This window comes from Pseudophryne corroboree, chromosome 3, assembly GCF_028390025.1.
Source record: "Pseudophryne corroboree isolate aPseCor3 chromosome 3, aPseCor3.hap2, whole genome shotgun sequence".
NCBI lineage: Eukaryota > Metazoa > Chordata > Amphibia > Anura > Myobatrachidae > Pseudophryne > Pseudophryne corroboree.
Window position 1 is genome coordinate 252,948,561 of NC_086446.1, and position 14,886 is coordinate 252,963,446.

General features: G+C 43.0%; 1 long non-coding RNA gene across 1 annotated transcript in view; it reads right to left on the minus strand.

Moving 5' to 3' along the window:
* LOC135057666 (uncharacterized) overlaps positions 1 to 13,144 on the minus strand; it is a 63,413-nt gene extending 50,269 nt beyond the window's left edge. Inside the window, exon 1 of the long non-coding RNA XR_010244284.1 lies at positions 13,057 to 13,144. This is a non-coding gene — a long non-coding RNA (uncharacterized LOC135057666). The remainder of the gene's footprint in view (positions 1 to 13,056) is intronic.
* Positions 13,145 to 14,886: the final 1,742 nt, after the last annotated feature.

Sequence of the window (14,886 nt, forward strand, 5' to 3'; positions counted from 1 at the left end):
TATATATATATATATGGTACGGTTGCATTGAGCTGTAGCTCGAGCACAGACGTGATAGTATTTGTGGGGGCGTGATATTAAAATTATGTATATATTTCCCTCAGACCCCTCGGGGTCGCAAAAGTTACTACTCCCTGTTGTCGACACGAATACTATGTCTTATGTCGGCCATAATGTTTCCCGATTAGATCCACAACGTCGGCATTCAGTACATGTTCATACACATTCAGAACACATTAATGTCACTAGGGACCCTGCTGTTCCTGACACATACACACACACACACACACACACACACACACACACACACACACACATATATATATATATATATATATATGAAGTACATATAGATATATGTGTGTATATGTGTATTTAAATGTGTATATTCATATTACAATTTATTATGATTGCTGAAGTAAAGTTATTCCTTCTCATGTGCTGGTCACTCTGTTGATGAAGCTCTAGGTCAACCGTGACAAGATGGTCTCGAATCCTCAGGAGGAGTCCGAGTGTTTATTCTTTTCCCGCCGTGGATAGAATAAAGTGAAAGTCAGCCCCTGGTCTGCACGGGGCCCTGTCACAACGGATCGTATACAGGAAGCTAAGTGATATTTTAATTGTATGCTTTGATGATATTTGCATTACATACGCATGGGGGAGTGCTTGTATTCAGAAATGGTCGGTTACCTTGTCATCCGATATAATTACCCTGGGAGAGATGGGATATTCCTTCAGTTGGATCTTATCTAGAACAGTGCAGCATGCTGCCGTGCGACTACAAGACGTATGGGACTCTTGGGTTCACGGGCCAATTCCATGGCCGTCTCGACTAGGGGGGCGTTGTGGATTCGCCAAGGGACTGCTGAGGCTGACTCCGAGAAATACTGGAGTATCTTCCCTATGAAGGTGTAACCTGGTTTGTGGATGCCTTTGTTAAGTTGATCTCGGCAGATACCACTGGTAAGTCTACCTTCTTGAGCTATGTTCCCTCACAACGGTTGGTGACGCATATTTTGTAGGATGCAGTCATTTTGACCGGTTGGATGCCGTTTTTTCCCCTTCTTTGCAGGTACTGGAAGGTGAAAAGGTAAGAGGTTTGCAGCCTTTTCAAGCTCACAGAAGCAGATATCGTCCTCTGTTTCTACCACATCCACCGCAGGTCGCTGGGTCTATCTTGCTGGAGCCCACACCGGTGGGAACTCGTCTAATACTCTTCAGTCAGTACTGGAATGGATTTGGACCAGTGAGTTAAGAATAGAGTCCAAAGGGGGACATACTGGAGTTTCCAGATGATTCCCTTCACTGATTTTCAAATAGATCTTACCGATTCTCCTCTGGACGGGGAGGTAGTATACGACGCCATACAAGAGTTGGGTCAGGATAAGGACATTGTCCTGCTGTCCCTGTCACACAAAAAAGCAAAAAAAAAAAAAAAAGCTGTTATTCAAGCTTTTTCGTGCTTCTGAGCCTGGACAGCTCGGTCAGAATAATCCCAGAAAGATATCTACTTAAGAAGTTGAACTACAAGATGGAATCTCTCAGGGCAGGGATCTCCAACCTGTAAAAGCAGAAAGAGGGTTTAAATGCGGTTTCATACGCATTAACCTTACATGGGTTTGCTATTCAGGATTGTCATTACCATTTCACCGGAGTGATGGCAGTATGATGGTTTTCCTTCAATGGTAAGAGCCATTATTATTCTGTACTGGGATGCTCTCCTGACTACGGCGAGGTCAAGAAACAAGTGGTACAAATCATTGTTTCTCTCTGACAGTTCTTCAACACAGAGAATCGCTGTTGATCCCAACGAGGCAGATGTCGGAGTTGGGAATAAGACTAGATACTGAACAGTTGAGAGTTTGTTTTTTCCTTTGGTAAGAGATCTGAGGATCCAGAGTCGGATCATATTTGCAACTGTGTAAACCCACCAATACGTTCCGTTGATGCAGAAGATGGTTGCGGCCTTCGAGGCCATTCGGTGAGCAGGTCAAATGCAAGAGTGGTTTTTGCGGAACCAGTTGGACTTGTGGTCCCGGTCTCACCTGCACATGCGCCGGAAAATAATCCTATTTTCCAGGACCAGGATATCTTTCCTGTGGTGGCTTCACAGTTCTCACCTCCTAGAGGGACGAAGGTTCGGGATCCATGATTTGATCCTGGTGTCCATGGATACAAGTCTCCGAGGCTGGGGAGCAGTCTTTCCAGGGGAAAAGGTCAAGTCGGAAAGCTTGTCTGCAATAAGCATTCTTTACTTAAGAGCCATTTACAACAGAACATCTTCTTCGCGATCTGCCGGTCTTAATTCTGTCGGACGACTTAACAGCAGTGGCATAAGTAAGCCGCTAGGGCGGAACGAAGAGCAAAGCGGCAATGGCAGAAGCCGCAAAAGTTTTTCGCTGGGCGGAAAGGCATGTAAATGCTCTATTAGCGATCTTCGTTCCGGGTGTAGACAACAGAGAAATAGACTTCCTCAGCAGACACGATCTCCATCCAGGAGAGTGGGGTCTTCATCAAGAAGTTTTCACAGAAGTGACAAGTCTTTGGGGAATTCCTCAATTAGACATGATGGCATCTCGCCCCAACAAGTAACTTCAGGGATATTGTTTCAGGTCAAGGGACACTCAAGCAATAGCAGTGGACGCCCTCGTGACACCGTGGGTGTTTCAGTCGGTCTATGTGTTCCCTCCACTTTCACTCTTTCTGAAGGTGATAAACATAAGAAGAACAAAGGTTCAGGCGATCCTCATGGTTCCGGTCTAGCCAAGGAGGGCTTGGTATCCAGATCTTCAAGACTTACTCATAGAAGATCCCTGGCCTCTTCCTCTACAAGAGGACCTGTTACAACAAGGACTGGGCGTGTATCAAGACTTATCGCGGCTACGTTTGAACGCCATATCCTAGCCCGAAAGGGTATTTCTGGTGAAGTCATTCCCACATTGCTTCAGGCTAGGAAAGGAGTAACGGCAAAGCTTTTCCACCATATTTGGAGGAAGTGTGTGTCTTGGTGTGAATCCAAGAAGGCTCCTACGAATGAATTTCAGCTGGGTCGTTTCTCCATTTTTTGCAAGCAGGTGTGGATGCAGGCCTAAAGTTAGGCTCCATTAAAGTGCAGATTTCGGCCTTAACAATTTTCTTTAAAAAAGAATTGGCCACCCTTCCAGAAGTTCAGACTTTCGTGAAATGAGTGCTGCACATCCAACCTCCATTTGTGCCCCCAGTGGCACCATGGGACCTTAACATGGTGTTGCAGTTCTTATGTCACACTGCTTGGAACCTTTATGAAAGGTTGAGTTAAAATTTCTCACTTGAAAAGTGGTCATGCTATTGGCCTTGGCGTCCGCACGGCGAGTGTCGGAATTAGCGGCTTTGTCTCACAAGAGCCCCTATTTGATCTACCATGTAGATAGAGCGGAATTGAGAACTCGGCAACAATTTCTGCCAAAAGTGGTTTCTGCTTTTCACATGAACCAACCTATTGTGGTGCCTGTGGCTACTGAAGCCTTGGCTGATTCGAACTCTCTCGATGTAGTCAGAGCTTTGAATATTTATGTTGCCAGAACGGCTCAGATTGAGGAAACAGAGGCTCTGTTTATCCTGTATGCTCCCAACAAAATTGGGGTTCCTGCTTCTAAGCAGACTGTTGCATGCTGGATCTGTTATATCATTCGGCATGCTCATTCTACGGCTGGATTGCCGTTACCGAAGTCTGTTAAGGCTCATTCTACCAGAAAGGTGGGCTCTTCTTGGGCGGATGCCCGAGGAGTCTCGGCGGTTCAATTTTGCAGAGCAGCTACTTGGTAGGGTTCAAACACTTTTGCTAAGTTCTACAAGTTTGATACCCTGGCTGATGAGGACCTCATGTTTGCTCAATCGGTGCTGCAGAGTCGTCCGCACTCTCCCGCCCGGTCCGGAGCTTTGGTATAAACCCCATGGTCCTTTTGGAGTCCCCAGCATTCTCTAGGACGAAGGAGAAAATAGGATTTTAATACCTACCAGTAAATCCTTTTCTCTTAGTCCGTAAAGGATGCTGGGCGCCCGTCCCAGTGCATACTGTTTCTGCAGCTATTGGTTGTGGTTACACTCATGTGGTGTTTCTTTTCAGTCAAGTCTGTTGCTGACGTTATTCATGCCATGGCATGCGGTATGCTGTTATTGGTCGTGTTTACACACAGGTTGTGTTACATTTTCGGTCAGCATATTGCTGTATATTTTTCAGGCCGTCAGCTGGTGTACTATTGAATGCCACGTTCTGCGGCATGTTCGAGGTGTGAGCTGGTATGACACTCACCGTGTTTAAACAATAAACTCTTTCCTTGAAATGTCCGTCTCCCTGGGCACAGATTTCTAACTGGAGTCTGGAGGAGGGGCATAGAGGGAGGAGCCAGTTCACACCCATTCAAAGTCTTATAGTGTGCCCATGTCTCCGGCGGATCCCGTCTATACCCCATGGTCCTTTTGGAGTCCCCAGCATCCTCTACGGACTAAGAGAAAAGGATTTACCGGTAGGTATTAAAATCCTATTTACATACCATTCATTTCCAAAATCTGATTTTGATGTTTGACTGGGATGCATTCAATTTGCTGCCGGTCAGGATACCAACGCCGGATCCCCGGCAGCCGACCATGCCACCAGCCGGAATCCAAGCAAAATAGTGCTATTCCCACTCGTGGGAATAGATCCTGTGGCAAGTGCAGCGAGTCCACAAGGGGACTCTTTACACTCGTCCCTCTGCTGGCATTCTGGCAGGCAGGATACCACGTTCAGAATATAGACAGTTGGCATCCTGCCCGCCGGTATATCATACGGAATCCATTTGACTAATGATGCAGGAAGTCATTGGTAAAAATACCATTTGTTAGTAATTATAACTAGACCATCTTGATACAAGATGTATTTGACTAATAGTTGGGACAATTGCTAAGCAAATACAATATAGTAAAGAAGTAAAGAGTTGATTTATTAATTTTTGGGGTGTTTCATCGTATACTCTTTAGTAAAACATGAAACAACATCTGGTAGGGTTTTATGACAAAAATGGAATGAGTCACAGAAGCCTCTTGTGATGGCAGGTCTGCTGGCCACACAATCACACAGTAAATATGGGATATTATAATTCTGTGCCACATTGCTCTCACCTGTTTATGATTTCCACCATTTCTTGCAGTGAAAAGTGACGTATACGCTTATACAATATGTCCAACAAAAAAGAAAAATAAAGCAATTAAGCTTACCACATGTAGAGTCATCCATAATCAATGTCCAGTTCAACTGTAAATTAGACACGTATAATATGTATTGCTGTTCTTTGCTCATGGCAAACAGTTGGGTAATTTTTGGTGCCACCAGGATCTGTTAGCAGGTCAATATCATTGCTCTTCCCATCACAACTATGGAGATAATACTCCCTTATGTTTGATTACATTATTATCATATTACACAGACGTAAATGTCCAAAAAAATAATAATAATTTGTTAATACTGCAAATATTTGCATAATATTATTTAAGTTCCTGGTATACAGTGCATCCGGAAAATATTCACAGTGCTTCACTTTTTCCACATTTTGTTATGTTATAGCTTTATTTCAAAATGGAATAAATTCATTATTTCCCTCAAAATTGTACGCACAATACCCCATAATGACAATGTGAAAAAAGTTTTTTTGAGATTTTTGAAAATTTATTAATAATAAAAAACTAAGAAATAACATGTACATAAGTATTCACAGCCTTTGCTCAATACTTTGTTGATGCACCTTTGGCAGCAATAACAGCCTCAAGTCTTTTTGAATATTCTGCCACAAGCTTGGCACACCTATCTTTGGGCTGTTTCGCCCATTCCTCTTTGCAGCACCTCTCAAGCTCCATCAGGTTGGATGGGTAGCATTGGTGCACAGCCATTTTCAGATCTCTCCAGAGATGTTCAAATCGGATTCAAGTCTGGTCTCTGGCTGGGCCACTCAAGGACATTCACAGAGTTGCCCTGAAGCCACTCATTTGATATCTTGGCTGTGCGCTTAGGGTCGTTGTCCTACTGAAAGATTAACCGTCACCCCAGTCTCAGGTCAAGAGCACTCTGGAGCAGGTTTTCATCCAGGATGTCTCTGTACATTGCTGCATTCATCTTACCCTCTATCCTGACTAGTCTCCCAATTCCTGCCGCTGAAAAACATCTCCACAGCAAGATGCTGCCATCACCATGCTTCACTGTAGGGATGGTATTGACCTTGTGATGGGCAGTGCCTGGTTTCCTCCAAACATAACACCTGGCATTCACGCCAAAGAGTTCAATCTTTATCTCATCAGACCAGAGAATTTTGTTTCTCATGGTCTAAGAGTCCTTCAGGTGCATTTTGGCAAACTCCAGGCAGACTGCCATGTCCTTTTTACTAAGGAGTGGCTTCCGTCTGGCCACTTTACCATACAGTCCTGATTGGTGGATTGCTGCAGAGATGGTTGTCCTTCTGGAAGGTTCTCCTCTCTCCACAGAGGAATGCTGTAGCTCTGACAGAGTGACCATCAGGATCTTGGTCACTTCCCTGACTAGGGCCCTTCTCCATCGATCGCTCAATTCAGACGGCCAGCCAGCTCTAGGAAGAGTCCTGGTGGTTCCGAACTTCTTCTATTTACGGGTGATGAAGGCCACTGTGCTCAGTGGGACCTTCAAAGCAGCAGATATTTTTTTGTACCCTTCCCCAGATTTGTGCCTCAAGACAATCCTGTCTCGGAGGTCTACAGACAATTCCTTTGACTTCATGCTTGGGTTGTGCTCAGACAAGCACTGTCAAGTGTGGGATCTAATATAGACAGGTGTGTTCCTTTCCAAATCATGTCCAATCAACTGAATTTTAGTACAGGTGGACTCCAATTAAGCTGCAGGAAGATCTCAAGGATCATCAGTGGAAACAGGATGCACCTGAGCTAAAGTTTGAGCTTCATGGCAAAGGCTGTGAATACTTGTGTACATGTGATGATTTCTTAGTTTTTTATTTTTAATACATTTGCAAAAATCTTTAAAAAAAAAAACCGTTTTTCACGTTGTTATTATGGGGTATAGTGTATAGAATTTTGAGGGGAAAAATGAATTTATTCCAGTTTGGAATAAGGCTGTAAGATAACAAAATGTGGAAAAAGTGAAGTGCTGTGAATACTTTCCGGATGTACTGTATATAATCCATTTGTCTTACTGTGTAGGACAAAACATGGTGGTGAGGAAATAGTTAAATTAAAACTCCTCGGAAAGTGCCGAGTTGTTGAAGTCACCCGGCTATTGTCATTTCTTTGCAACTTTGGAGGCGATGTGGGAGGATGTGTATGCTGCTGAGAAATTGATAAATAGGACTGGTTTATTTAATACATCATCAATGTAATACAATACATTTCCAGGATATCAATTACATTCTAGCCACAACAAGCAGATACCATTCAGCCGCATCCATTTTTCAGCTGCGTCTAAAATAACCAGGATGAGCAGAGAGCTCATAAAAATAGATTTACATCAGTTCCCTAGAACAGGCATTCCCAACCACGGTCCTCAAGGCACACTAACAGTCCTGGTTTTAGTGATATCCAGGCTTCAGCACAGGTGACTTAATTAGTAGCTCAGTTAGTTTGATTTAACCATCTGTGCTGCAGCCTGGATATCACTAAAACCTGCACTGTTGGTGTGCCTTGAGGACCGTGGTTGGGAATGCCTGCCCTAGAAACATAAAGGCAAATGCCAGTGGCTCACCACCAGAGGCATTTACTTTAAGGGGCCCACCCTTAAATAAAAAATAAAAAAGTATTTGAGATCCTCCAATGTGACTCTTTTCTCCAGGTACAAAATGCTCTGCTCCTTATTGCCAACTCAGTTTCATATTGCAGTTACCAGGGCTTAATTTATTAATTGATGAGAAAGATGTTTTTTTAATCAACAATTAATCAATGCTGCCCAGGTACATGCAATACGAAATGAAAGTGCAATGATTTGGGGGAACGCATAATGTATATATTGTATAGGCTTAATGTACTATCCCTTTAAACGAGGACGGTCATGGATTACACAGGTTCTGTGGCTAACTAATACCAGATGAAATGCAGACTTGACGTCAGCCAGCCACAGAACTTGTGTAATTCATGAGTGTCCTGGTTTAAATGAATAGTAAGGTAAGACTAGGCATACATGGATGCATGGGGGTTTCTGAGTACCTAGAAAAAGCCCCTGTCCGCCGATGCATCAGTGCAGATAAAATATATATACATTTTTTGGAAGATGCAGCTCAGCAGTGTCAGTGAGCTACCGCGCATGAATGGTAGCTCCTCATATATCCACAGACAGAGACAGCTAGCTGAATCTAGGGGGAGCTGCAGAGATACTCTTTCTCCGTACTGATGATAGCAGGTAACGCGGCGCCCGCATCACACACTGCGTGTGGCCACAATGCTGTATAATTCATTTGCAGCAACAGCAGTGTATGCAGTGACTACAGCATCCTATATTTTTTTGGTGCATGTACAGTATGTGGCGGGTGGATGGGATCTCTATAATAAATGATGGCAGCATTTTATATGTTTGCTATGGTGCATGTGTGTGTGTGTGGGGGGGGATGTCTATGATAAATGATGGCAGCAGTCTGTGTTTGCTGTGCTGCATGTGTGTGTGTGAGTGTGCAGAACTGTAACTAGACTTTCTTTAAGGGGTTGGTCTCAGGATAGTATATAGGGCAGGGTCATGTGCCTCAGACTTCCTCTTGACATTTATTTTATGCCCTCCCGCCCTCCCTGATTAAATTTGATTTGTTTTGTTCTCTTCAGTTGGCTATTGACAGCCAGATTGGCGGGAAGTCGCTACCAACCAGCGGTCAAACGGGCATAAGTGGTCATTGTGGGGCACCCTCTTTAGAAGGACGGCAGGTGTGTCCTTCTCTTGCGGTTGGACACTTAGACGTTCCCCTGCGGGAACCGAACGTTTGCCAGAGAAAAGAGTGGTGAGGCCAGCACAATGCGGGTTATGCAGGAAGGAGGCGGGGTTTGGGTACTCCCCTCCTTGGTTGGTGGATTTCATCCAAGTGACTTGAGCTGGTGTCTGGTAGCGACTTTTCCTTTGCCATCCTCCAATCTAAATTTAACTTTGCAATCTAAATTAATTACAATTTAATTACAATTAGAGTTTAAAGAGTTGGTCAGCGATCAATAAATATCGTCTAACCTTTAACTCCAGCTACCGTGTCCGTGTCTTTATTTCAGTGTGTGTGTGGTTTTATTTTAGTGATAAGCTAGCTTAAGAAAGGTTTATGTAATCACAATAAAGTTATGGGCGCCTTATGATGCAGGTGACCGGTCAAAATGAATGTTATATCAACACATGTCCATCCATAACTTTCCAGCCAGGGTGTAGACAGAACCAGATTACTGCTTAATATTCAATCAGCTTTTTACTTCATATAGCAGACATGTTATTCAATCAGCTTTTAACTTCATGTAGCAGTAAAGCACAAACATCTGGATTCAGCAAATACTCATCGTATGCAGGGAAAGTACAGACTGGCAAAATCCCAAACAGCCGTTTTCGGTACTCCTTCTTCAGGGGAAAACCAGTTAAGGTGCCATAGTGCCTGGTGCTAAAGTGTCAAAGTGCTGTGCAAAATGCTGCATCATAGGAGAGCATAAATAGTTCATGCTCTCAACCCAAGAGTTTGCTGCCATTCAGCCACAATACCCCTACCCCTCATTAAATAACACTTTTCAATATACTGCCCCACCCAGGACTCAAACCTACAACCTGCTGCACCCCACCCACCAAGCTACTTGATCCCACATAAAAACTATGAGATTTCTAAACATATGAAGTTACCTGTACCATGTAAAATAATAACCATCACCAGATCCATGCAGTGTGCAGCCACACATCCAATCCCTTGCAGCTGCAAACTACATAGATCTGCACAGCCACAACGTTGATCACGCCTTCACAAAGTACAAGGTTAGCTATAACTCTCCAGCTTGGAATTCTCTAGCTTTCTATGCGGGGGCAGATAGCTCAATGAATGGAGTGTCCGACTGCAGTGTCATAGGCAATGGGTTAGAATCCTAGGCACATCAGCATCCCGAAATGTAATAAAGGATAGTGTGACTAAACAAGGAGCTCTCATGTCAAGTCCATGAATGCTGTATAGGTATTAGCGACAAAAGAGGTGGGGTAGGAGACAGGGGCGGTAAGAAGATGCTGGGCTTCAAAAAAGGGGGAAGCTGCAGGTGAAAGTAATTAGATAATTCATAATTGACAAATGCTCCAAACCCTGCAGCGCTATGCACATTCCGCACAAATCTAGTTACGGCCCTGTGTGTGTGTGTGTGTGTGTGTGTGGGGGGGGGGGGGGTTCTGTAATAATGGGGGGGAGGGCAACATATACATGTGCCTCATGCCTTGACCATCTCTGCTTTGCTTACATCCTGCCATCAGGCTATCTCCTGCTTGCTTGCACCTCATGTCATCTGTCTGTAGACCCTTCCTACTTGGATGTAAGCTCCTCAGAGACGGGCCCTCTTTCCTCTTGTTGTCAAAACCCTCTTCTCGACTCATTTAACTCACAACCCTCTCCTACTCAGCGACCATCTTTACCCGCTTTTTTTCCTGTTGGTAAAGGCTCACCTCTGTCTATGGCCACCAGCTCCTAGTAGTATACTGATCACTCACTTGCTACTTACATCTAAGTTGCATTATGTTTTGAGAATTGCGGTGCTCTTTGTTACCTGTACTCTATTTTTGTTATTTATTTACTGTAATGTTACGTTTGTCTCCCTGTACTGTCCTTTGTGCTGCGCTGCAAAACACTTGTGGTGCCTTATAAATAAAATGTAATAATTATAATAATAAGTGCTATATATACTATATTATACTATAGATATGTGTGTGTGTGTATATATATATATATATATATATATACACACACACACACATTGACCCCCCCCTCCCCCTATAAAAATCCTGCGTTTGCCCCTGCTATGCATATAGTGGAAGGTACGGTTGATGTTACCGGTAGGCAATCCTAAGTGGTTACTTTCATTGCCAAGATTTTAGGGGTCCCTAAAGCACAGAGTGTCACTTATGCAGCTTGCAGACATGGAGGACAAGCTACTGACAGCTTTTACCTGTCAGTGACCTCTCTGGGGCCACTCTATGTTGGTAGTGGGCTGGAAGTGATATAACAGCATACTTGCCTACCTGACCCTCTCCATGAGGGAGAAAATGCTCTGTTCCTGGACTTTCCTGGTAATGTATGATTGCCATCACCTGTGGTGAGCTAGTTAATTGATAAGAAAGGCGTTTCACCACAGGTGATGGCAATCATACATTACCAGGAAAGTCCAGGAACAGAGCATTTTCTCCCTCATGGAGAGGGTCAGGTAGGCAAGTATGTATAACAGTAGTAGAAGATGTGACTTCTCCCCCCCCCCACCCATATTACACAAAAGGTGTGTGGAGAGGGTATAAACAGTGCCTAGGGAGGGGGTTATCCACGCACTGGTGGTGGAGTCATATTGGAGTGTCTGGTATTGTGCAAAATCATACCTCCCAACATGACCCTCTCCAGGAGGGACAGAATGCTCTGCTCCTGGACTTCCCTCTTACTGCTTATTGCCGGCACCTGTGCTGAAACACCTTTCTTATCCATTAAGCTGTTCAACAGAGGTGCTGTCAATCATAAATTAAGAGAAGTCCAGAAGCAGAGCACTGTGTCCATACCTACCTGACCCGCTCCTGTTCCTGGACTTTCCTGGTAATGTATGATTTCCATCACCTGTGGTGAAACACCTTTCTTATCAATTAACTAGCTCACCACAGGTGATGGCAATCATACATTACCAGGAAAGTCCAGGAACAGAGCATTTTCATGGAGAGGGTCAGGTAGGCAAGTATGATTGTGTCCCTCCTGGAGAGGGTCATGTTGGGAGGTATGCATAATGCATGTAAAAATTCTCCCTAAATAAAGGCACATGCAACCCCTAACCCTGCCAATGCAACAACTGAAAGGAAGAACACCTCACAACTGAGAACAATGTTAAAATGTGTGATATGGTCCAGGCTGGTTCCTAAGCAAGATATGTGAAATAATCTGGATTTCTTTTAGTGACTGAGGCTACATTATTCCCTGCTAACCCTCCAGTAAGATCAATATAAAAAAAACAGATTTCCTTAAATTACATCGTTGTATCATCACTACCTCAAAGCAATGTATAACAGCTCTTTTACGATGCACTACTGAGCAATAAAAAACTTCCTAGAAATTTCTGCACAACAGTTATCTGCAGAGTTCATGTGGCCTACAGATAGGAGCTAATCTACTAATCCGTCCCCATGCTTTATGTGGTGTACTAGGACAATCCAAGGCAAGACACAGAGAATGGAGTGCTGCAAACTTGTTGTGGCTTGTTAGACATACTCAGTGCATTTATTGTATGTAAAAAGGTAGCCATACTTAGCCAGTTAAATATCTGAGATGCGGTCAATTTACCTACAATCAAAATACTGACGTTCAAAGTCCCGACAACCATTGACCGACGGTCAAAATCCTGACATTTAAAATACTGACAATGTCAAAATACCGACATTTAAAATGTCTACAGGTCAAAAAGTCAACATGAGTTTTTCATGTTTTTTTATTGAAACAGACTTGTTCATACTTTACCATTCCAGTGGACCTGGAGGGGGAATATAATAGTGTGCGGAGCGCAGCAAGGCACCGCGAGGGAACGCCGTACATTTATATGGTGTCCATGTTAATCTATGTCAACATACACACCAAAAACAATGAAAAAATTGTGTCGACTTTTTAATCTGTTAACATTTTAAATGTCAGTATTTTGACCTTGTCGGGATTTTGACCTGTGGGCTTTCATACTGATCCCAAATATCTCCCTTGTCTGTAAACTATCTAGAACAGAGAAGTCTCATAAACAGTGCACAGACTAACCACAGGGGGTAATTCTCATAACTGTTTCCCAAAACAAGAAATTCTGGGTTGTATGAATATAGATGATGCCATAACTGGAAGTTAATACCTTGCTTACCAACTCTGGGATCTGTGACTGCCAGCACTTATCACTCCTGGCTACCTGGAAACTCTCTCATTCAATCTGTCTGTATCATTGTGTGAAGCTGTGGGGGTAATTCAGAGTTGATTGCAACAGCAAATTTGTCAGCAGTTGGGCAAAACCATGTGCACTGCAGGGGGGGGGCAGATATAACATGTGCAGAGAGAGTTAGATTTGAGTGTGGTGTGTTCAAACTGAAATCTAAATTGCAGTATAAACATAAAGCAGCCATATTTACCCTGCACAACAATATAACCCACCCAAATCTAACTCTCTCTGCAAATGTTATATTTGCCACACCTGCAGTGCACATGGTTTTGCCCAACTGCTGACAAATTTGCTGCTGCAATCAACTCTGCATTACCCCCACAGCTTCACACAGTGATACAGACAGATTGGAAGAGAGAGTTTCCACGTAGTCCAGGGAGCCAGGAGTGATAAGTGCTGGCAGTCACAGATCCCAGAGTTGGTAAGAAAGTTATTAACTTCCAGTTAATGGCATCATCTATATTCATACAACCCAAAATTTCTTGTTTTGGGAAACAGTTATGAGAAGTATAGTGTGTACAAAATTTTTTAGAAATAGGGCACAGATATCCATGGATATCTTATTTAAAATGATGACATACTTGTGTACAGACAGAACAGCCAGAGGTGTAGCAAGGTGTCATGGTACCTGGAGCAAGGTATGTTTTGCCCCCCCCCCCCTCCACCGTACTGAATTGGGGGGCGTGGCCAGCATGTGAGGGCATGCTACACTTGGAAATATACATATATATATTTAAAATAGCTGGCACATGCGGACTGACAGCAACGGTGTAATAAATTACACTAAAGGAAATGTGTATATATATATATATATCAAACAAATACTCTCCCTCTGCGCTAACTGGTATACTTAGTAAGGACTGTCACCTTAAATAAAACCAGTGGAAATTTAATGGAGGCAACCTGATTCAACTAAGTCCCCTGTTAGACGGAACTAGAAATAGAAATATACAACAATAGGAGAATCGGCGCAAGGGGGTCGTATTATCAACACCCAATTTTTTAACCCTTGAATGGTTAACGATGTTTAAAACAAAGTAATAACATGTTCCAACATATAAAATTTATTAAAAGACATAATAACTTCAAAATCAATATTGATACAGAGGTGATGTGTTATTCCACACTTTAAGCAGTATGACTCTTAGCGTTGAATACAATTGTAGGTGATTGACAACAGTCTCCTCCTTCTCCTTATAGTTGGTTCAGAGATAACATCACAATACAGATAACCCAAAGTGGTTTCGTCTTATACAAAAGACTTCATCAGGGGTACATCTATAATTGCAGAAGAATTTATCAAAACTAAATACAATAAAAGATCTAGACTAGAATAATACATTCCATTAAAACATGGAAGGAACATGTAATTATACAAAATATGTCCGAGCAGACAGAAAGAGGGCAACAACAAAAAAAAGGAAGAAAGAACATCATGATGGTGTCTTGGGTCATACCTCGAATGACTGGAACGTACAGTTGTTTATACGAACAGTAAAATACGATAAGACTCGTTCATACGTGCTTGGTGGGAAATCCCATATATCACCGGGGCTTTCTGGTATACAACCAGTTTGGCCTAATTAAGAAGTATTGATCTGATCAAGTATGTTGGACTGTAACATTATACATTAAATAGGAAAATATCAAAAAATATCAATGTGTCGCCTCACGTACCTTATAGTGAGAAAACTTGTAAAAGAAAAATTCGGATACCCAGATACAGAAAAATCACTTAGATAGGGAACCTGATGAATT